This window comes from Leptopilina heterotoma, unplaced genomic scaffold (genome assembly GCF_015476425.1).
Source record: "Leptopilina heterotoma isolate Lh14 unplaced genomic scaffold, ASM1547642v1 Lhet_262, whole genome shotgun sequence".
Taxonomy (NCBI): Eukaryota; Metazoa; Arthropoda; class Insecta; order Hymenoptera; family Figitidae; genus Leptopilina; species Leptopilina heterotoma.
Genome location: NW_025110972.1, coordinates 190,535 through 215,168, shown reverse-complemented (window position 1 = coordinate 215,168; position 24,634 = coordinate 190,535). Strand labels below are relative to the sequence as shown.

Genomic DNA, 24,634 nt, shown 5'->3' with positions numbered 1-24,634 from the left:
AATTCAATTTAACTTACTTATGGACTTGTTTACGATCCTCCTGATCTTGTCTGAGATTGGATGGCAACCCTTTAAATTTGAATATTATGATAGTTAAAAGGCGCCTTTTATTATTCACTTCGTGTGAAGCTTTTCGCAATGAGCGCGCACACCAAAAGAGGGAAGAGGAGATAAAGAAGAAGAAGACGAAAAAAAAGAAGAGAAAGGAGAAGAATAAGAAAAATGTAAAGAAGAAGCAAAAGGAGAAAAAGCGAAGAGAAAGGAAATGAAGAAAAAGAGAAGAAAAAGAAGACAATTTTCGAAGACAAAAAAGAAGAAGAAGCAAACGGTGAAAAAGAAAAGAGAAGAAAAGGGAAGTAAAAAAATAAAAAGGGGTATAAGGAAAAAAAGAAGAAGACGAAAAAGGAGAAGAAGCAAAAGGGGAAAAAGAGGAGAAAGAGGAAGAAGAAAAAGGAGAAAAAGGAAAACTGAGAAGAAGAATAAGAAAAATGAAAAAAAGACAAGAAAAAAAAGAAAATTCAAGAAGAAGACCAAAAGAAGCAGAAGAGTAACGCAGTAGTAATGACCAGTCTCGATAGGACAAAGTAACTATGGAGGGAGTAAAACACTTAGCAACATGGGTTATGGACCTTTCGTTTTAAACTCGACAAAAAGTTTTTTAAAAAAATGTTGGGATTCAATAAAATTTGTTTGAGTTGAGCAAATCTTTATCCTTCAAACGGACACGAATATTTCTTCAAACAACTTTTCACAGTCATTTTTATACTCTCCACTAATAAAATATACACTTTTTCTTTTTGTTCTTATTTTAAGTTACAAAGTTTTACCGATTTTGTTTACGGAAATAGTCGCATTGGATTTTTTCCACAATATTTTCACACATTGATTTCGATTTTAACCTCGATTTTAACAAATTTATTTATTGTATTTTAGTAAATGTTTTTTTTTATATTAAATTACTATTTTCAATAGTAATTAATAAGTTTAATTAATAATTTTATTTTATTTAATTTTTTAATTTTTTTGAAGTTAATTTAATTTAATATATAATTAATAATTTTAATAAATAATTAGTTTTTTAGAAAAAGATAATTTTTCAATAATAATAATAATAATAATAATAATTTTTTCTAATAAAAAAATTAAAATTAAAAATCATCAAGGTTAGGCCAAAATATTTTTTAAATTGAAAATTCTTTGGTAATAAATTTTTTTAAATTGAACAGTGATAGGTAAATCGATTTCTAAGTATTTTAATATTTTAAATATTTAATAAATAAAATATTTATATTATATATTTTATCTCAATTTTTTTGAAAAATGGATTTATCAATTTTTGAAATATTGCTCCTCAAATATATCATTCATTAATTATTATTAATACATTTTTTTTTGAATTTATCGTTGTCTTCGTAATGACTTTTGGCTTTGAAATTTGTCAAAAATAGCCAATATTTTTGGCTCGTTTTTTGGATAACTATTTTCTTTAAATTTATTTATTAATTTGATTTTAATAAATAATTGTCATAAGTGTGTAAATATTTCATGTTGTGAAAAAATCAAAAAACACGTGAGGCAAATTGTCAATTTCACAGGGGAAAAAAATTAAAACAAATTTCTTTCTCCATTATGAATTCAATGGCTCACTGTTGTAGGAATCTCTAAAAGACTTCGCGAGCAATTCTAATAATCAATTTTAAGGTCATTTCTTTTTGACCATGGGGAATTTTATTAGAAAAAAAGAAGAATTGAAATTGCTTTGATAAAAATAAACATAATACTCTTTTTTTCTCCTATGTCATTTTATTTTTTATATAATTATTTTTATTTATTAATTTATTATTATTTATATTTATTTGGGTGATTCTCCGCGTAGCGCACAATTTAATGTCCCTCATGTTTTATAAGAAATCAGTTTTATATATTGTATATAATAAGTTTAATAAGGAATAGTAATTTTTATGAAGACAAATAAAACTATAGTTGTTTATATTTAAAAGTTTATAATTTTACTGCATTGATGTTCTTAAAATACAGTATTGGTGTTCTTCACTTACATATTACTGTCCCTCATATACATATGATTGTTCCACACCCCAGGTGCGAATTTAGGTTGGCCGACAGAGTTTGAAGGTTGGCTTAAGGTTGGCCTAACTTTGGCAAGCGAAGTTTTGGTTGCCAGAGTTTGCCCAACTTTGGCAAGTACTAGTGCCCACAGTTGCCCCGACTTTGCAAGCCAACCATTAAATGCAGAGTTTAACCAACCGTCGGGCCAACTTTGGCGACAAAGGTTGGCACAACTCAACAAAACGTCGTTCAAAAGACTTTCAGTTTCGGTTGGCCGAACTCTGGGCCACGGTTGGCCCAACGGTTGGCAGAACTTTGTCAAATGCAGTTTAAATGACTTAAACTTTCTTGGTCGGCCGAACTCTGGGCCATGGTTGGCCCGACGGTTGCAGCTTTAATATACATTTTGATTTTGCGTTATGCACTCCCATGTGAGCGTAGCGTAGTGGTCAGTGTTCGGTGCGTTAGGTTAGGGGTTCGATCCCAGCGTGCGTTAGATATTTTCGAAAATGTATGTATGAGATTGTGTTTAATAATAATAGGTAAAGGTTATATCTGATGTTCCCGCTAATAATAACCTGTTAATTGTTTAAATAATTTAGTTTTTTAATAATTTTTTACCTTTGGCTGTTGAAGTTGGACAAACTTTGAAAATTGTGGTTGTCCCAACTTACGCATCTAAAGTTGTGCCATTTTTGGCGTCAGTCTTTGGACCAACCATTGAAATGTATAGTTGGCACAACATATGCATTGTAAGTTGGGCCAACTTCCTTATGAGTTGTCGGGCCAACCATCGTCGCCATTAGACGGCGAACCGTTATCATCTGTATGGTTGGCCCAACCTCTGGCACGAGAAGTTGGACCGACTTTGTAAAAGTTGGCCCAACTATGGGCCGACCAAAAAATCGCACCTGGGCTGCGTATGGCTGTTTCATATCCACCAATATAATATGTGAGAATTGGCTATATTTATGGCAGTACCAAAAATTTATTTTTTCCAGTGTGGTAAAATCACTTTGTAAAATTGCATAATTTACATAAAAAATCAAATCGAAAAATTAGAGGAGCGTGGGGGAATTGGAGCCCCTTAAGGAAAATTATTAAAAAAACCAACTTATATTTATAATAATACATTATTTTCGTCATTTCCTACTTATTTAAAAAATTTCTATATTTTAGGAATATTTTTTGTTTTCTAATAGAAAAAAGTGTTAATACTTACAATGAAGCCAAAACTTTAGACTTAGAATAAATTTATTCCTTAATTATAATTGAGTAAAAAATTTTTGAAAAAAAATTAAATTTTTCATTTTTCCCACCAAAAATTATTTTTTAATTAAAAGTTTTTTCATAAGGTGATACCTTTTACAATTTTGAAAGAAATAACGAAAGACGCAACATAGTAACGAAAATTCTTTGGTCTGACACTAATTCTCCCATTACCCCACAGAATTCTTACAGGCCAAAATTTGAATAAAAAAATTAAAACATAAACAAATTTTATTATTATTTCAATTTTTATACAAGTATACATATCTACATATATTCACCTATAATATAATGAAAAAACAGAACTAAATAATACGATTTTAACTACTTATGGTGATGTTTAGAAATATTTGGCATTTTACAACGAAAACGCAAAAAATACATTTTCCCTTGTCTTTACTAAAAATTTGTCAAGAATGTAATCGTTTGTTTTGGAATGATATAAACAAAGGTTGTAGAAGATTTTCTAGACATTGCAGCGAATTTGAAGGCTTTTAAGTACGTGAAATTTAAAAGCTCCCATTACCCCACGCTCCCCTACTTAACATTCATAAAAAGCAGCAATAAACTCTCTTAAGTAAATTATTAAAAGAGAAATTAATAAAAAAATGTTTCTGTTTTATATGTGTTACAAGCATGAAAGTTGCATAGGGAATCACAGAATCGTCATGGTCGAATCATAATATATATTTACAATAAAATGAATAATTATTTATATTTTACGTCAAAACAAGTTTAGTAGTCTAAGGTTAGTGAAAACAAAAGACGTGGAAAAATAGTATATTTCGTAACTAGTGCGAGCAGTTGCTTCGCTTCGCCTACAGTTTGTTCCAAAAAAAGTGCTCGTTCAAAAATTGGCAACTGCTCGCACTAGTTACGAACGATATTTTTCATAACAAGGTGCAAAAAAGTGCCCTTTTTAGCACCGCGTTATGAAAAAGAATTTTTGAAATCGATAATAATTTGCTTAAAAAATTAGTTTTTCTTGTGCGTCATGGTCGAATCACTTTTTCATAGTAAGGCTTTTCTGTATTGAACTGTGTCACTGAAGCACTCATAAGTTTACACTTATGAGTAAGTGTAAGGAAGATTTTAAGTTCAGGTAAATAATGAGTAATAATATTAATTTCTACAAATTACAACATAAATTTCTATAAATTACCGCATAAATTTCCACATATTTCCGAAATTTTTTTTTAATTATTCGTTTTGCAATAATTTACTGTTCATTGCCGCACTACTTTTTATAAATTTCCATAAATTTCCAAATTCCAAACTTTTAATAATAATTAATGCTTTACATATTTTTATGAATCCGCTATGTGTTTTTCTTTATGGACCCTTTATTTTCAAAAAAATATATTGATAATAATCATAACGATAAAAATTTTTCTTTTAAATTTCATAAACCAAATCGTGCGCTACACGGAGAATCACCCATTTATATTTTTTTTAAATTATATTTTTTTAATAAATTAGGTATTGATGTATTAATACTTATTAATAACTAATTATTTTTCATATGCAATTAAAAAATAATAAACACTTTTTTATTATTTTTAATTATATTATTCTGCAGCAAGTGCCAAGGTTAAAATTCTTAATTTTAGAATATATTTTTTTTGCGCAAAAAGTGAAGATACATAAATATAATTGCTGAGGATGCAATGATATTATGTCCGACAATTAAGAAGCCATAATTCTTATCGAGTATATAGTGATTTTTGCTTTCAGTATATGGAAGCGAGCGCACAGGACATAAAAACACTCGAGGTTAATTTTTCCGAAAAAGAAAACCTTTAAATTTAAATATAGTAACGAATAAAATTTTATTTTTAACATTTTCTTTATATTTTTAGACAATATTCCTTAATATTTCCTGAATAATTTCAGGCAAAATTGAATTAATATTTTCAAGCAATATTGCTTTTATAATTCCTGATTATTTTCTGTTAATATTTCCATAATATGTTCAGACAATATTCTTTAATATTTCCTAGCAATATTCCTTAATATTTTCAGGCAAAATTGAATAATTAATATTTTCTCAATATTTTCAAGCAATATTGCTTCAATAATTCCTTAATATTTGCTGGAAATATTGCCTTAATATTTTCCGGAAGTACCCCTTAATATTTCCAGGCAATATGGAATTAATATTTTCTTAATATTTTCAAGCAATATTTTCTTAATATTTTCAGGCAATATTCCACTATTTCGATAACTATTAATTTAACAAAGAAACCGAAAGTAATTTATCTCCACGAACTAAAAAATGTTTTTTTTACTTTATCAACTATTAAATAAGCAATACAAAATTTTCTGATCATTTTCGTCATCACCATCAACGTGATAACCAAACTCATCATCCGTCGATGATCAATTATACTAGTGATCAGTGCAAGAAACTCTCTCGAGATAAGTCGTTTCTTCCACTTGGTTAACGCTGATTGGCCTCTCATCAACCTCTCATGTATCTCAAACGATACATATTCATAGGCGTAAGAAGAAGAAGAAGAAGAAGGCATAATGGTACCTATATTTAGCACAAATTGTGTACCTGCGCTTGAGTTTCTCCTAGATTACTATCAACGACTGCGAGGATCCTTGTCGAGATTATAGTAAATGCGCGGCATTCATGAAAGTAGTCTCTTTTTCTCATTTCTCTTTTTTTCTTCTTCTCTCATTTTTCCTCCATTTTCCTTTTTTAATAGTTTTTTATTTTTTTAAAATGTTACGATCCTTTTTACAGGTCTAATTGAACACTGTCTGATTGTCATACACTTAACAAATTTTGTTTTTAATTAATTATTTATTATTTGTAATATTTTTTGCAAAAAATATTTTTGCACTGAGAAAATTGGAGGTTTATGGACTAAACATTTGGAGGGATTAATCGTTCATATTTGAGAGTTGACTATTTGGAAAACACTCTAAATATTTAAATACACCATTTACAGATATCCAGGTAGAAATTTGTCAAGTATTATTTGTTTCCTTGCAGTAGCTGTAGAGTCGAGAGCGTGTTTTACTTGCCAAGACAATCTGGCCAGTCCTGAATGAGTGACTAGCCAGTTTCACTGGATAAAAACAATTCTCCTTTGTGAACAGTACTTTTGTCAAGTCACTGATCAGAAAATCTGATAATAATCGTGATAAGAATTTTCATACAGACACTAGCCAGTCACTGATTTGAAGAATTATTTAAGATTCCACCTAGAAAAACTGGTCCACCACTGATCAGAAAAACTTGCCGAATCCTATTAAAAGAATTATTCTAGATTTTTCCAAATCTCTAGCTAGAAAATCTTGACACCATCAAAAAAAGAAACTGCGGACACAGAAACTGACCAGTTCCGGTGTAGAAATTTAACCATGGCCCAAATCGGGGCCAGATCTTTTGACCATTGTGGCAAATTCATGGCAATTTCTACACGGGTTACTAAGGAAAAAAACAAAGCACCAGTCCCTTAAAAATACACTCTTAGTCAATCATTTATAATTAGATATTAAAAATAATTTGTATGTTCCATACGGTCAAAAACAGAAAAGTCTAAAGTAACTTTATATAAAAGTTATGATCGTTTCACTGTCACATTACCAAAGTTTACATTTTTCTAAATTTTGACAAGATAAGCCGTCAAGTCTCTGACAAGTGACAAACAGTTTATCTGGTCATGATTTCTGATCATTACTTCTGACAAGTCACTGGCCAGAAATTCTGGTCACAATCGGAATAGAACTTCAGTTCTTAAACTTGTAGTTGTGATAAGTTACTATCCAGTCACCGTGGCTGCGTGGTAACGCACATGCGTTGTGTCTCCAGGGTCTAGGGTTCGATCCCCCATGCGTGCGAATATTTCATTCTTTCTAACATATATCATAGTCAATTCTCCAAAACTACACTGTAAAAACAAAGTCTTCCTTTAAGCTTTAAGCACGAAATTTGTCTTTTTTCAAAGTGTAAACGGAAGCAGACCATGTTGGCTGAATGTCAGTAATATGATTAGAAGTTTAAAAAGAATACTCCCCAATTGATACAAGTGAGGTGTTAAATGAACTAAAATTCAACTGTAAGCTTGTAAGAAGGCTAAAATTTAGCCAAACCATCTAGCTAAATTTCAGCCTTCTTTCAAGCTTGAAAAAAGACAAATTTCGAGCTTAAAGGCGGTGTCAAAGTCGATGCGATTTTTCCATTGAAGCTCAATGCAAAAATCCAATCGACTTTGACACCGCCTTAAAGAAAGACTTTGTTTTTACAGTGTATGTTCATATTCTAGAATTTTATTAAAATAAACATGTGTCACATTTAATTTCTTATAACAAACAACAATTATTAAAACTATCAGTGGAAATTTCTCTCTTTAAGATAAAGAATTAAATGCTAATGCACATATATATTAGGTGAAATTAAGATTATAAAATGTTTACAAACTTGTTTATAATCGAATTAAAATATTAACATACTAATAAAACTAAACTTTCTGTCTAAGATTCACCAATTATAAATATAATTTATGGACTTATATATTATTAATAAAACACGAGTCAAAAGTAAACCGACAAACCGGCGACGCGACGCGCTATTCAGACTTTTCACGTTTGCAAATTCGTCCCTTGTGACGTCACAATCAACTGTTTCAGCCTCGCCAGACTTACAGTCAGCTGTTAGCGTACCTTATTAGAAGTTAATTTCATCCAACTTTTTATTAATACCATTGGATCTGAAATTAAGTCCGGTGTATTACAAATAAATTACAAACTGAGTTTTATTTAAGTAAGAGTACAACTAACTTTAATTTTCAGTTAGATTTTATGATTAAATAAAGTTGATAGCTTATAAGATAAGTCAAAAATTAAAACTAGCCACCATTAAATTTAAGACTTTGTTTTTACTGTGTATCACTTACCTTAAAGAAATTTCAGTTTTACCAAAGAGTGCAATTTTATGATTTTTAGAAATGTTAGGGAATTGTGGGCCACTGCCTAAATTGAGTTCAAAATAAAAAATAACGATGAAATATATTTAATAAATGGTTAGAAATATTAAAAATGTTTAATTTCACAGTGCAACATTTTTGAGGTCATCGAATGTGCACTAAGTTTTGACTTCAGTTTCTGAAAGTACTTATCGAAACTAGCAAAAACCTATTTCAGTTTTGCTAGATTAGCTCGGATTTGAATTTTATCGACATTTGAATTTTTTTTAATTTTCACATTTTTCAGTTTTCTGATACGGGTTGATGGGAACGCTGTCTATTAAAAGTTTATTACACAAAATTCGCAATTGTCATAACTTGAAAAGCAATAATCCCTCTTTAAATTCTGATAAAGAAAAAAAATTTGGTCAAAAATTGTTCGAGTTATGAATTTTTTTTGAGTTTTTCACATTTTTCGGTTTTTGATAAAGCGGGTGGAAACGCTGGCTATTAAAAGTTTATAAAAAAAATTTGCAATGGTCACCATTTGAAGAGCAGTAATTCCTCTTTAATTTCTGACATTGAAAAAAAAATTTGGTCGAAAATTATTTGAGTTATGAATTTTTTGTGACTTTTTCACATTTTTCGGTTTTTTGATAAAGCGGGTGGAAACGCTGGCTATTAAAAGTTTATAAAAAAAATTTGCAATGGTCACCATTTGAAGAGCAGTAATTCCTCCCTAGTTTCTGACATTGAAAACAAAATTTGGTCAAAAATTGTTCGAGTTATGAATTTTTTTCGTAGTTTTTCAAATTTTTTTTGTTTTTGATCCGGGCGGGTTTATTAAATTATTCTTTTTTAAAAACGCAATGGTCACATTTTGCAGAGCAATAATTCCTCTTTAATTTCTGTCAAAGAAAAAAAATTTGGTCAAAAATTGTTCCAATTATGGTTTTTTTTTTACTTTTTCACATTTTTCGGTTTTTTGATACGGGCAGGTGGGAACGCTGGCTATTACAAATTTATTATAAAAATTCACAACGGTCAAATTTTAAAATGCAATAATCCTTCTTTAATTTCTGATAAAGGAAAAAAAATTGGTAGAAAATTATTCGTGTTATTTATTTATTTCTGTACATTTGTATACCCGCGGTCCTGTCGAACCGCAAGTTTTGATTTTTTTGACTTTTTTCGAAACCAAATATTTCGAATCAAATATTTTATCTTGAGCAGAAATTAAATAGGGATTATTGCTCTTGAAATTGTGCCCATTACGAATTCTTTTTATAAACTTTTAATAGTCAGTATTCCCACTTCCGTTATCAGAAAACCGAAAATTCAAAAAAAGTAAAAAAAAATTCATAACTTGAACAATTTTTGGCAAATTTTTTTTCTTGGGCAGAAATTAAAGATGGATTAATGCTCTTTAAATTGTGATCATTCGAAATTTTTTTATAAATTTTTAATAGCCTGCGTTCCCACCCGCCTGATCAAAAAATTGAAAAATGTGAAAAAGTCAAAAAAAAAAATTAATAACTGTAACAATTGTTTAAAAATTAATTTTTGACCAAATTTTGTTTTCTTTGTCAGAAATTAAAGAGAAAGTATAGCTCTGCAAAATGTGACCATTGCGTTTTTAAAAAAGAAAAATTTAATAACCAGCGTTCTCACCCGCCCGGATCAAAAACAAAAAAAATTTGAAAAAGTACGAAAAAAATTTATAACTCGAACAATTTTTGACCAAATTTTTTTTTCAATGTCAGAAACTAGAAAGGAATTACTGCTCTTTAAATGGTGACCATTGCAAATTTTTTTTATAAACTTTTAAGAGCCAGCGTTTCCACCCGCATTATCAAAAAACCGAAAAATGTGAAAAAGTCACAAAAAATTCATAACTCAAATAATTTTCGACCAAATTTTTTTTTCAATGTCAGAAATTAAAGAGGAATTACTGCTCTTCAAATGGTGACCATTGCAAATTTTTTTTATAAACTTTTAATAGCCAGCGTTTCCACCCGCTTTATCAAAAAACCGAAAAATGTGAAAAACTCAAAAAAAATTCATAACTCGAACAATTTTTGACCAAATTTTTTTTTCTTTATCAGAATTTAAAGAGGGATTATTGCTTTTCAAATTATGACAATTGCGAATTTTGTGTAATAAACTTTTAATAGACAGCGTTCCCATCAACCCGTATCAGAAAACTGAAAAATGTGAAAATTAAAAAAAAATTCAAATGTCGATAAAATTCAAATCCGAGCTAATCTAGCAAAACTGAAATAGGTTTTTGCTAGTTTCGACAAGTACTTTCAGAAACTGAAGTCAAAACTTAGTGCACATTTTATGTGTTGCACTGTGATTATTAGTTTAAAATTAGAAAAGAAAAAGTAAGAAAATGGAATTAATCGGAATCACAATTAATTAATTACAAATTTTTAAGTAAACAACTTTATCGCATGAATCGAATTGTTTTTGTTAAATTAATATAGCTATGAGTGGTTTTAATAATATGTACCTGCATTGTGCAATTAAATCGCAAAGAACAAGCTTCCCTAAAAAAAGTGGCCCACAATTCCCCAAATGCTTAAATTTGACAAAAAGCTTTGTATTATTTATTCATTTTAATTTGATGCAAACTTTCTTTTTGGAGTCAAAGTACCAATCCCACACAATAATTAAAAAAATATTTTCCATAATTAATTCTTGAAAATCCTTGAAAAAACAATAAAAACATGAAGGCCCAAAATTCACCAATCTCCCCTATATTATTATTATATTTATTATTTGTTATAGTAAAAAAAAAATTTTTAAATACACGGAGAAAAATGGAAAAATGATTTATGCAGTCAGTGTAGTACTCCTTTATAGAATAATATGCGACAGGTACACACTATAGTATTAGAAGTTTCAAAGCTGAATAGTTTGGGACTCAACACAAGTTATCCCATTCATCAGCTTAAACAAGACTGTTTATATAGTCTAAGAAAGAATAAGAGTATAAAAAATTGGAATGAGAAATTACTTTCTCATGTAATTGTTAAAAGAACGCGGCAGTGTACAAAACACAAGTCAATAATAGAAGCGAATATTGAACAAATAGTACTCAGTCCAGTTCTTTCGAAAAATGAACGCCGTGCACATAAAGTAGATACCTACTCGAAAACCACAAGTTATTCTCTCTCTCTCACACTAATGGTCGTTCACTTATCTTACCGTTTCACTTACTCTTACTACTCTCAACTATTATGCAGAGCAGTTAAGTTAATTAAATTATTAAATATTGCTGTGAGAATAATTAATTATACATTTCATTCAACGTCAATTTACTATTTTTTACACGGAAAAAAAGAATAATCAAATTTACCATGAGGAGTGTCAAACTTGAAAAAGATTAGGAAAAAATTAATGTTTTTTATTTATTTATTATTAAATTCTAATAACCGCGTATCAAATTTAAACTAGTTGACAATATTATTTATTCAATATTATGAATATTGTTGACATCCATACTTACATTAATTACAAAGTAAAATCCACGCATGATCTAATTTATTTCATTGGTAAGGGATGTTTCTTAAATAGGAAATTTCCCCCATCGATTGCGTAGCCGAGAGGCTTAATGTAAAAGCGTGCGATTTATAATTATATGCGTATATTTAGTTGTATGGTTAGGTAGGTGTTCAATCCCGTATGATTGTAAGATTTTCCGATGCATTTAGTTGTTAATTGTAAGTATGAAGATGTGGGAAGAATAAAACTTGTGAATTAAGGAATATGAATATATAAAGAGTGCATTTAACATATTTTTCTTTTTTTTAATGATTGGTTATTGTTTTTTTTATATAAAATTGACGAAGTGAATAAAAGAAAACACTCGTTTCGCGTCGCGTCGGACATTTATTTTGACAGGTTCCGCGCCTGCGTTCCTTTATTGTGAAAATTTCGAAGTAGGGGACTGAGTCCAGTTTCTCTACTATGCACACTGCAGCGCGCCTTATAATCTTCGCCTGTGTTTCAATGCTCTTTACAGTGACATTTGGAACTAAGACCCTCTATCCACTATACGCAACACCCTAAGATGCTTGATGGAAATGAATTAATGTACTTTTACTGGACTGAGTCCAGTTTTTTCAATATTGACTCCCAGTTTTTCAAACTCTATTTTTCTCAATGTATAAAAATAAAAAAATATTGTAGAAAAAGTATCCTGTGGTCTATAAGTGTTTCCCTCGCTAACGGTACTGACACACACGATATACTCCATGAATGAGACAATATTTTTTTTCGCATCTCTTCTCTTTTACGAGGTCAAAAGACAGAAGAGAATTATTACTTTAGTGTCGCGTTCAAGAATCTCGGAGGCACTTTCTCGATTTAGCTATTTAGTAGAGCAATTAATTTTGATTCGACAAATTCGATTCTATTTCAATATACAATACTAGGAATAAAAAACACTCTAGGAATAAAAAAAATAATATTCAAACTAGAACCAAATAAATATTTAATTACAAAATGCGAAAAAATCCATCAAAATTAATTTTTTTATTTCTTTTACTGTTTTTCTTTATTTCTTACTTTCCTAAAGTTTTGAACGTTCAAATGAACGACATTTTTCTACTTCTCTTACTTCTATTTTTTTCTTTGACTAAAAATTTTGTGCACTAACAAAATTGGTTAACTAATTAAATGTTTAATTTTAATTGTTGTTCTTTTTTGTATAGTAATATTTTTATGAAAATATTTATAGGCAAAAAAATTTCAAAACTTCGGAACAATATTATTTTTGTTCTTTTTTTCTTTTGTTTATTTATTTTTCCATTTAATGAATTTTTAGTAATAGAAAAAAATATTTTTTTTTTAGTAAATTTTAGTTAATACAATAAAATATTATCTTTTCATAACGCGGTGCAAAAAAGGGCACTTTTTTGCACCTTGTTATGAAAAATATCGTTCGTAACTAGTGCTAGCAGTTGCCAATTTTTGAATGAGCACTTTTTTTGGAACAAACTGTAGGCGAAGCGAATTGACAACTGCTCGCACTCGTTACGAAATATACTATTTCAAATTACCAACATTTGCCAAGCGATTAAATATATTAGAGGAAATGGAACGCATCCTAGAATCACTTCTCAATACACCACTCTGAATTGCGACACGTGCGCAGCGAGTTTAAATTCTCATATATACTGTTAAGCAAATATAGAAAAAGAAAAAAAATTTACTATTTCTATTCTTAGGGGAGGGTGGTCCCATACCGACCCCTCGTACCATACCGACCCCCTTATGTTTCTTGAAGATGGTACCACTAAAAAATTCGCCAGTACCATCAGTCGAACACTTTCACAACACCAACAACTGGGCCACAGGTTTTATCAATGCGTTTGATTTCATTTTAAAGATTCAAGCAATATTTGATTTTAGCATTGTTTAAATTAATTTTTGACCTATACGGAATTCGAGCTAACAGTGTTTTTTGAATACAGGAAAATTTTTACGAAATTAATTTTGATTGTGTATGACCTTAACTTCAACGCACAACATTCAAATTAAATTGACTCCATTGATATAAGTGATTGGCAAAACATTTTGTGAAAATAGTGGGGGTGGTCCGAAACCGACCCCCATATTTTTACATTGTAATTGTTTATTCTCTTCTTCCTTATTGTTCACATAAAGTGAGGATAGGTTTTGCATATTTACTTTTATTTTTTAGGAATTTATAAAATATTTTACTAACAATCACAGCACTTATTACTTAACTTTAATTCTCTTTTGGTTAAATATTTTATTCATTGTCAGTTGTGAAATGTTCTCGACAAGGCGATATGAATTAAGAAAAGTTGTACTTTTCGACATCTTTGGAAGCAGTTAAGTACGAAAACGAAAAAGAATTAATAACAAAATTCGTATATATTTTATACTAGAAATAGGGCGAAAATTAAAACAGGCACTGTTTAACAATTTATATTTATTATCATTTTAAAAAAGGCCTTAAAATTTATTTAAATAAAGTAATAATATTAATTCAAGTTTAACTATGTCAACATAACTTAAAGACATAAATAATCTCAGCGTAAAGTTACTAATGATTCATTTATTTACCTTTTTGTTCAGAAAAAGGTCCAAAAATGTATTTAAATGAAGTCAAAATAATTTAACAGTTCATTACAGACTTGAATTTTATTTTAATTACTATCAGAATTTGATATCTTGATTATTCTTGAGATTTTCCCCCAAAAAAATGGGGGGTCGGTTTCGGACCACCCATTTTGAAAAAGTTAAAAACGCAAATTTTCGCTTTTTCTTTAGATCTTTTATAATGACAATCAGAAACCTCGGCAACCGTCAGAAAACATTGAAAAATAGTTCCTTTACTCAAAAAAATTTTGACGAAGACAAAGAAACACATTTTTGGCACATTTTTAGCCTTTGCACTTTAGGGGGTCGGTATGGGACCACCCTCCCCTATATATATACTAAAAATGTCTAAAACGTAGGTAAAAAGTCGATAGAATAATTTATTTTTTCCCTCTCGGAAAATTTATTTTTCTTTAATAAAATAACACGTTTTGCAATTTACAAGGCGAATACGATTTTTCTGCACTAAAAAATTAAAAATTGATATGCGATTCAAATAAACCATTCGCCATTGAAAATAGTAAAAATATATTAAATTACAAATAAATAATACTTCATTTTTTAATTATTTTTTTTATTTATTATTTGCTTATTTACACGTCATATATTAATTTATCGGAATTAACTGCTTTTTTCGCCTCATAATTGATATCTTTTAAAAATTCTCTGTATAGGATTCGATCACAAAAATTATGATTTCATTCAAGTAAACTGATTTATAGTAAAATTCGAAGTATGTGGTCATAATGAATGAGTAATCAGTAAAACGATTTTGCTCTTCTGACCTTAATTTGAAGAAAGATTGTGACCTTAAATATGTCCCGATGAAATATTCATTGAGAAATTTTGACTCTTACAATTAATAGCATTTTACATTAACTGTAAAATCGAAAATGAAAATAGAGAAGCAAAAAATTACAAAACACTCACCAATAGCGCAGCTTTTGACTTTTTCTTCCACTCTGTGAAACAAAAAAAGAAAAAAATCCATTAATACAATTACTGTCTAATTAATTTTTATTGATTAATAATTATTGTAATTAAAATTTAATTACTGCATAATTAATATGTACCTATTAATTAATAATTATTATAATTAAAATTCAATTACTATCTAAATAATAGCGCAGTTCCAATTACTATCTATTTTAATTATTTATTCTAATTCCTAATCTAGTATTTATGTAAATTATTTATTCTAATTAATATTTATTTAAATTATTTATTCTAATTATTATTTATTTCACTTATTCTAATTACTATATTTATTTCAATTATTTATTCTAATTGCTATACTTATGCTAATTATTTAAATTACTATTTATTTTAATTAAAGTAAATAGCAATTTATTCTAATTAACGCATAAATAGTATTTTAAATTACCATTTATGAAATTGAATTATAATTCAATTAGCTATAATTATATCATAATTCAAGACAAATAAACAAGAGCAGATCAAAATTTTCCATTTTATAAAAAAAGATTAAAAATAACAATCAAGGATTATTGTAAACAATTCTTAGTAGGACATATGACAACAAAGATTTATTGCAATATTCAATAAAATAAGTATATCAATTCTCAATAAACAATGGAAATTAATGTGTAGCAGCGATAAACAAAAGCAATAAAGAATAAAATTGTTAAAAGAAAGAAACACAATTATTTTTTCCATATTTCATTATTTTTGGATATTAATATTCACTTACTTTTCCTCAAACAACGATTTCTTTTTCTTCGAAAAAATTTCTCTCAAAAAAACAAAATAAATCTGTTGTTTTGTTTATTTATTTATTATTTGTGAATAGTATTTGTGACTTTCGAATACAAGCAACGAGAATTTCTGATTTCGTAATCAATTAACCACAAAGCAGTAGCAAGGTCATTTACCGAATGGTAAATCGATCACTTATCCAATCAATCGATTTCCTATGCCTATATATAAAATGCAACCCGTTAACGATATCATTACGATTTTTGAATAATTTACTTCAAATTATAATATACCAGGAGTGCTGCAAAATTTAATTTTTTATTGAAGAAATTTCAAAAAATGATTCTTCATTTTTTGTTACAAATTTCTAATTTTCACTAAATTAATTAATTAATAATTTCATTTATCCGAAAAATTTATTTATTTATCAGAATTTTTTCTATTTTTAATCGTCTACTATATTATAAAGCCAAAAAAAAATTTTTTGTTTAAAAAAAAAAATTTTTACTGAAAAAAAGAAATTAATTCTTTTTACATATAAATCACGTGCACTTGTAACTATATAGTGTCTGTGAAAGTGACTGACGTGAAAAAAGACTCGAGTTTCTATGTGACACGTTGCTAAACGATTTGTTAACAGGATTTATAACAATATAATATATTAAATGATTAGTCTCGAGGAATATATCCTGATTCCTTTATAGCAGTTCATCAAAAACATTCTATCAATTCCTCATACCACCGGAAAAATCTCTCACTAATTAACGAGAGAAAAAAAATGAATAAAACAAGAAAATATTTAAAAGGACAAAAAAATAAAAAAAATAAGACAACAAAAATAAAGCAAGAAAAAAAGACAACAAAAATTATTAAAACGACAAAAATATAAAAATTATAAAATCGTAAAGACCAGATTCACAACTTTTTCTACATTCAGACCAATTTTAAAAAAATGTACTGACAGTAAAATTTTTAAAAACCGACTATTTTCGTCGATTCTCATCTATTTTTGCTTTTTTTCTAATTTTTGTAAATAATTTTGCATTTTTTTTTGCAAGAAATATATATTTAAATGTATGTAATTCAATGGTAATTTCCCAAAATTTGATCAATTAACTTCCCGCGGCAGGAAGTAATTAAAAAAAATTATGCACATTTTTAATGACAATTATTTCATAGAATTTTTCATGTCTTTTTAATGTTCGGTAAATATAATATTCGTGGTTTTTTTTTCTCGCGAAAATGCATATAAGAAAGGTGTTGCTTATTCTTTTTCGCAAGATGCCAAGACATATACCTTGTTTATGACCGGGTCATATGACGGACTCTTTAGATTACATAACAAAACGATCATATATATAGTGTTGCGGGTGATGCATAATTATTGGTCTTCTCTCGTCTCTATTTTTTTTAATTTTAATTATTATTCTTTAATCACTGGCGTCACACAAAGACACAGAATTCACTTTTATTCAATTGTGGCTACTGTTTTCACATACCCCAATTGTGGCTACTGTTTTCACATACCCACACTTACACATACATAAAAATTAAAAACCATTTGTTTATTTATTTATGAAATTTAATATTTTTTGTTAAATTTAAATTGATTCTATAAATATATATATATATGCATATACATATATAACATAGTTCACAAACAAATACACAACACACACACATACAAATTAATGTATACACATTAGGTTTTATGTTTGTTGTTTATAATAAATTAATCATTTTTGTGATTTTTGTATTCTGGACGGAATATTCTAAACTTTTCTAAATTTCTTACTTTTAACAGTTTTGTACACTTTTTCGCTTTCAGGTAAATACCTGAGACCCTTTTTTTATTACCTTGTTGTTCAACTCGTTGCACGTCGAGACTTGCAAACTTTTGGGCTCTGTACGTAGGTAGTACAGGGTGAGTCACATTTTTACCTCTACAAGTCCCTTTTTTCAATTGCATAGATTAGTCAGTACCTTTTGCGCTTCCGTCCAGAGCACAAGCATAATTCTCGAAACAAATTCTCAAAATAAAAGCGATTTTTTAGTTTAATCCAGTTTCAGATATTTATTTATTTTTGCACCTTTAACCACCAAAGTGGTGACCCCGACGTGATTTTTTTTATGGTGTGAGTAAAAGTGCATTTTATTTCAATATAATATTCGGATTTTTTGACTAAAAAATAAAAATGGCGAACGGAAGTGATAACAGTGAAACGTTCAATGCCGCATTACAAAGTGCATTATTTCGTTCAAATTTAAATGTGAAGCTCCCGAGTTTTATTTATTCTGATCCAGAATTATGGTTTTCCATGGTGGAACAGCGTTTTACGGCATCTCAAGTGACAAGTGAAAGTGAAAAATATACATGCGTCGCGAACGCCTTAGATCCGAAAGTCGCAGTGGAAGTGCGCGATATGATTGTTGCGATTCCTGAGACAAATCCATACACTAAATTAAAGGAACAAATTATTAAACGGTTAAGTGCGTCGCAAGAAGAGAAAAAACGTAGATTACTAGAGTCAGAAGAAATAGGCGATAGAAAGCCTACACAATTTTTACGACATTTGCAAGCACTCGCTGGTGCTACTGTACCGGACACAATGCTCAGAACATTGTGGATCCATCGCCTTCCACACAATGTGCAAGCAATTTTAGCCGCGCAACAAGAGCTTTCATTAGAAAAGCTTGCAGAATTAGCCGATTCAATTATCGATGTGAGTTCGCGAAATCGCCCTTCGGTTGCAGAAACTGCAATAAATAATGCGTCTCTCGACCTATTATTACAAAAATTCGACCAAGTTCTGACTACAATGACTGAAAAAATGGGCATAATGCAAGCACAAATCGCGGAAATTCAGAATAAAAGAGACAATAATCGGTCCGGTAATCGCGGTAGATCTCATTCTCGCGGTCGGTCACAATCTCGCGGAAGAAGTGAGTCAAATGGTGTTTGTTGGTATCACAACCGTTTCGGTGATAAAGCAACAAAATGTACGACGCCATGTTCGTACAAATCGGGAAACGAAACGGCCAGTCGTTAATGGCGACAGACGACCTTGGCCCAACCACGTCGCGCCGTAATTTTATCCGTGATTCAGCAACAAATATGCAATTTTTAGTGGACACTGGTGCGGATTTGTGCGTGTTTCCTCGCGCGTTACTCCGTCAGTCGCGAGAAAAGTCTTCTTACGAACTTTCCGCGGCAAACGGGACAACTATCGCAACTTACGGTACCACTAACATTAATCTAAATTTGGGACTGAGACGTGACTATCCGTGGAGATTCGTTGTCGCGGACGTGACCAAACCGATTATCGGCGTCGATTTTTTGGCACACTACGAGTTGTTGGTAGATGTTAAAAATCGAAAATTAATCGATTCAGTGACAAAGCTCACGGCAGAAGGAAAAGCGGTCAATGGTAAAATATTTAGTGTTAAAAGTGTTTCTGGGTGTAGTGTGTACCATGAGCTTTTGGAAAAATTCCCGGAAATTACAAGACCTGACGGAAGGGTTACAGCAAAACACGGTACAGTTCATTACATAAAAACGCGAGATGGACCTCCGGTAGTGCAAAAACCGCGACGTTTAGCCCCGGATCGACAAAGAGCCGCGAAAAAGGAATTCGAAAATTATTTAAAGCTCGGTATTGCAAGACCATCGAAAGCTCGATGGGCATCACCACTACACATGGTTCCCAAGCCTGATGAAGAGTGGAGACCGTGTGGCGATTATCGAGGTCTTAACGCGGTGACGGAACCTGATTGTTACCCTGTGCGTCATATACAAGATTTTACGCATAATCTTGCCGGAAAATCTATATTTTCAGTGATAGATCTTATGAAATCGTTTCACCAAATTCCGGTTGCCGAGGAGGACATTTGTAAAACAGCCATTACAACTCCGTTCGGTTTATTTGAGTTTCCTTATATGACTTTCGGTTTGCGGAATGCGGCACAAACATTTCAGCGTTTTATCGACGAAGTGCTTCGTGGTTTAGAATTTTGTTTTGCCTACATTGATGACATCTTGATTGCATCATCATCGGAACAAGAGCATATAGAACATTTAAAAATTCTTTATACGCGTTTACGGAAATACGGAGTGGTTATTAATACGTCGAAATGTGTTTTCGGACAAAGTGCAGTGAAATTTTTGGGATATCTTGTCAGTGGCAGTGGTACTCAACCTTTACCTGATAAGGTAGAAGCAATTCAAACTTATCCAAAACCAGAAACAGTGAAACAACTTCGCAAATACTTAGGTATGTTGAATTTCTACAGGAGATTCATACCTGAGGCGGCGAAAATTCAAGCACCTTTAAACGAGTTGTTGCAAGGCAATGTTAAAGGAAAAGTGCCGGTAAAATGGACTCGAGACGCTGAAAATGCATTCATTAAAAGTAAATCTAGCCTCGCTCAAGCTGCACTTCTTGCTTATCCAAGAGATGACGTTCCTCTGGCAATATTTTGTGACACTTCGGACTTTGCTATTGGTGCTGCACTACAACAAAGAGTTGATGACGAATGGTCTCCTCTTGCATTTTTTTCAAGGAAACTTAGCACTGCTGAACGAAAATACTCTGCGTACGATCGAGAATTATTGGCCATATATGGAGCTGTGAAGTACTTTCGACATATGGTAGAAGGACGGAATTTTATCATCTTTACGGACCACAAGCCAATCACATTCGCTTTTAAGAAAAAGAACAAACAGTGTACTCCTCGACAGTTCAGATATCTTGATTTTATCGGACAGTTTTCCACTGATATTCAACATATCAGTGGTGAGGAAAATGTTGTTGCTGATGCTCTCTCCCGGATTGAAGAAATTGAGCCAGCTTTGGACCTGAAGATGCTCGAGACCGCCCAGAAGGATGATCAACAACTGAAGAAGATAGCAACAGATTCTTCGACTGGATTGGAATTAAAATTGATTAAAATTCCGGAATCTGACGTGGCAATAGTATGTGACGTATCCACACCAGCTGCACGCCCATTCGTTCCGGAAGCTCTGCGTAAAAAAGTATTTGACAGTGTTCATGGACTCTCACATCCTGGAATCAACACGACAGTGAAGATGGTAACACAGCGTTACACTTGGCCGTCGGTTAAAAAGGATTGCCGAGAATGGGCTCGTAACTGTTTACAGTGTCAACGATCAAAAGTTACGAGACATGTCATCACCACACCAGGAACCTTTCAACTCCCATCTTCGAGATTCGAACATGTCCATATTGACATTGTGATCATGCCAATGTCTGAAGGATGCAGGTACTGTTTGACCTGTGTTGACAGATTTTCTCGTTGGCCTGAAGCAATTCCGATGGAAGATCAAGAAGCAGCAACCGTGGCACGATCTTTTTACACTCATTGGGTGGCAAGATTTGGAACGCCACTAAGAATCACATCTGATCAAGGACGACAATTCGAGTCACATCTGTTCCGTGAGCTGAATCAACTGACAGGTGCGACTCACTATCGAACTACTGCCTACCATCCTGCAGCTAATGGAATGGTGGAAAGATTCCATCGTCAACTGAAAGCAGCCATCAAATGCCATCAACATTCAAGATGGACCGAAATTTTACCAACAGTGTTGCTTGGTATCAGAGCCGCCTGAAAGGACGACCTTCAATCAACAGCCGCAGAAATGGTCTATGGACAAACCCTTAGACTACCTGGTGAACTTTTGACATCATCATCACATACTGTAACAGCAACAGCAGAATACGTTCAATCTCTCCGTCGTCACGTTGAGCAGTTGCGTCCAGTCAACGGAAGCAGGCATGGAGAACGTCGCACATTTATTTTCAAGGATCTCGCCACAGCTAGCAATGTGTTCGTTCGCCATGACGGACCAAAATCACCCTTACAACTACCATATGATGGCCCCTTCAGAGTTGTTTCTCGTGCTGAAAAGGCCTACAAAATAAATATGAATGGTAGAGAAGTTACAGTCTCTATTGATAGGCTTAAACCAGCCTATGTTATGGCAGACAACAACGACGACGACATCGAGGACGAAGATGAAGAAAGTGAAGAAGAGGAAAATTTCGAGATGGTTCTCAACCATAATTTTGTTCCTGTACCGAGAATCGAACACCAGCCTCCAGCACCAATCGAGAGAGTTCCTGATCAGGTACCAGCTGTACCAAATCCGGTTCCTGAGAACAACGTCCGTACTCGTCCACGTAGACAAGTACGTTTTACAGAACGGTATCAAGCTGGATTCTCGTGATTCAATCACTGGTAAGGGGGGTACTGTGGCTACTGTTTTCACATACCCACACTTACACATACATAAAAATTAAAAACAATTTGTTTATTTATTTATGAAATTTAATATTTTTTGTTAAATTTAAATTGATTCTATAAATATATATATATATATATATGCATATACATATATAACATAGTTCACAAACAAATACACAACACACACACATACAAATTAATGTATACACATTAGGTTTTATGTTTGTTGTTTATAATAAATTAATCATTTTTGTGATTTTTGTATTCTGGACGGAATATTCTAAACTTTTCTAAATTTCTTACTTTTAACAGTTTTGTACACTTTTTCGCTTTCAGGTAAATACCTGAGACCCTTTTTTTATTACCTTGTTGTTCAACTCGTTGCACGTTGAGACTTGCAAACTTTTGGGCTCTGTACGTAGGTAGTACAGGGTGAGTCACATTTTTACCTCTACAAGTCCCTTTTTTCAATTGCATAGATTAGTCAGTACCTTTTGCGCTTCCGTCCAGAGCACAAGCATAATTCTCGAAACAAATTCTCAAAATAAAAGCGATTTTTTAGTTTAATCCAGTTTCAGATATTTATTTATTTTTGCACCTTTAACCACCAAACAATAATTACGCGCTCGCAAATAATCATTTTTTCTCCTTTTTTTGAAAAAAAATTATTTTGTTTAATACAAATTTTAATTTCTATAAATTAAGTAAAATAAAATAAAAATAATATTAAATAATTATTTACGGGAGAGTTGTCAGGGTTGGTCAGTGGTTAGGGTTGAGACACCGCGTTTATTTTGTTTGATCACACTAGCGCCATCTTTCTTTGTATGTAAATTCTTGCTACTAATGTCAGCCATCTTTTCATATGTGTCGCAGTGAGTATACGAACGTATACTTGAGTATTGTGCGACTCTGTGATATATATTTTCGTATTAATGTTGAAGTTATTAACACAGTGCACTGAAAATCCCCACATTCTAAAGAACTTTTAGAATACTAGCTCCTCCGACGGCCGCAAGCGGCCGTCTACGGTGCTAGTTTTTATATGTCCATTGTCCAAGTCCATTATTTCATTAATAATAATATTTAAATTTTTTCAGTTAATAATTTGCTTATTTATATTTGAAATGTTGACGTTTTTTTGACAATGCAAAATAAGATTTATTATGAGTACTTTCTCTTAACAAAAATAAAATTTATATATTCGCGCTCTTTTTAAATAACGTACGACTGCAGCACCACCTTCACATTGTTACGTCAAAACGAGAAACCTTTTTAAATATTCCTAGCGTTCCTCGTTTTAAATTAGTTTCATAACTGAATCTAATTTGGGATGAGGATAAGTCAATGAGCCTACTAAATGTGAGAGAATAATTTATTTAAAAACCAACAAGAAAGAAAAGAGTTGACAAATTTACAATGAGTACAAAAATTATGAATCTTACTTAAAGAATAACGATTACTGGTGGTGTGATGATAATCTCCTGTCTAATCTCAATGGTGTTGATCGCTAGACGAAAAGGGGCCTTCCGCTTGTTGTCCTTAATGGTTGGGTATTAATCCTCTTGTTTACACTAATGAGATAGTGTATTGTATTTTGAAAATATCTGCTTTCTTCCAGACGGTTGTCGCCTCTTGAGCAAATTTCGATGGTTCGAAATTTGGAATGTGTTGTTTCAATATTAGATCTTCTTTGATTGTTGAGATTATTTACAATTTAATAATTTTGGAAATTGTTTAAAATTTATATTTTGCAAATTGGTGTATAATAAAAGGTTGATTTACAGTTCACTTCAAATTTAACACTTGGGGATATATTGTTCACTTTCGAACAATGCACTTTGAAAAGAATACTTGGAGATATACTGTTCACTTTCAAAGATGTACTTTGAATTCACTTGTAAATTATGTGATGTGTTAACGTTGACTGGACGATGTAAACTGGTTGATTCCCAAAAAATTACTCTCTATCTCTTGTACTGAACGATGTGTTCAGGTTGATTCCCAAAAAATTACTCTCTGATCTGAGTAGAACTCATATCCCCTTTTATATAAAACTGTCTTCATCAATTCTTTGGAATCATACACGTGTTGATGCCGCTTGGATTTTAAGGGGGGTTGGAGCGACTAGGCTGCAATGCCGTGATGACTGTCTAAAAGGCTGCTAGGTTGCAATCCAGAGCGATAGTTTAAGGGGGGTTGAGGGGCGACCGTTGTACCTCTCAGTTCAGTTTCCAGGGATTAGACACCTGCCTGCTTGT

The 24,634-nt window shown here is 31.2% G+C and overlaps 2 protein-coding genes across 4 annotated transcripts in view; one reads left to right on the top strand and one right to left on the bottom strand.

Moving 5' to 3' along the window:
- The window catches only part of LOC122503438, a 223,986-nt gene that overhangs the window by 122,863 nt on the left and 76,489 nt on the right, over positions 1–24,634 (top strand). The gene's annotated exons all lie outside the window — the stretch shown is intronic.
- The window catches only part of LOC122503439, a 290,985-nt gene that overhangs the window by 216,464 nt on the left and 49,887 nt on the right, over positions 1–24,634 (bottom strand). For both annotated transcript variants that reach the window (XM_043613981.1, XM_043613982.1), the window contains exon 2: positions 15,324–15,355. The gene's annotated coding sequence lies outside the window, so the exon portion shown is untranslated. The remainder of the gene's footprint in view (positions 1–15,323; positions 15,356–24,634) is intronic.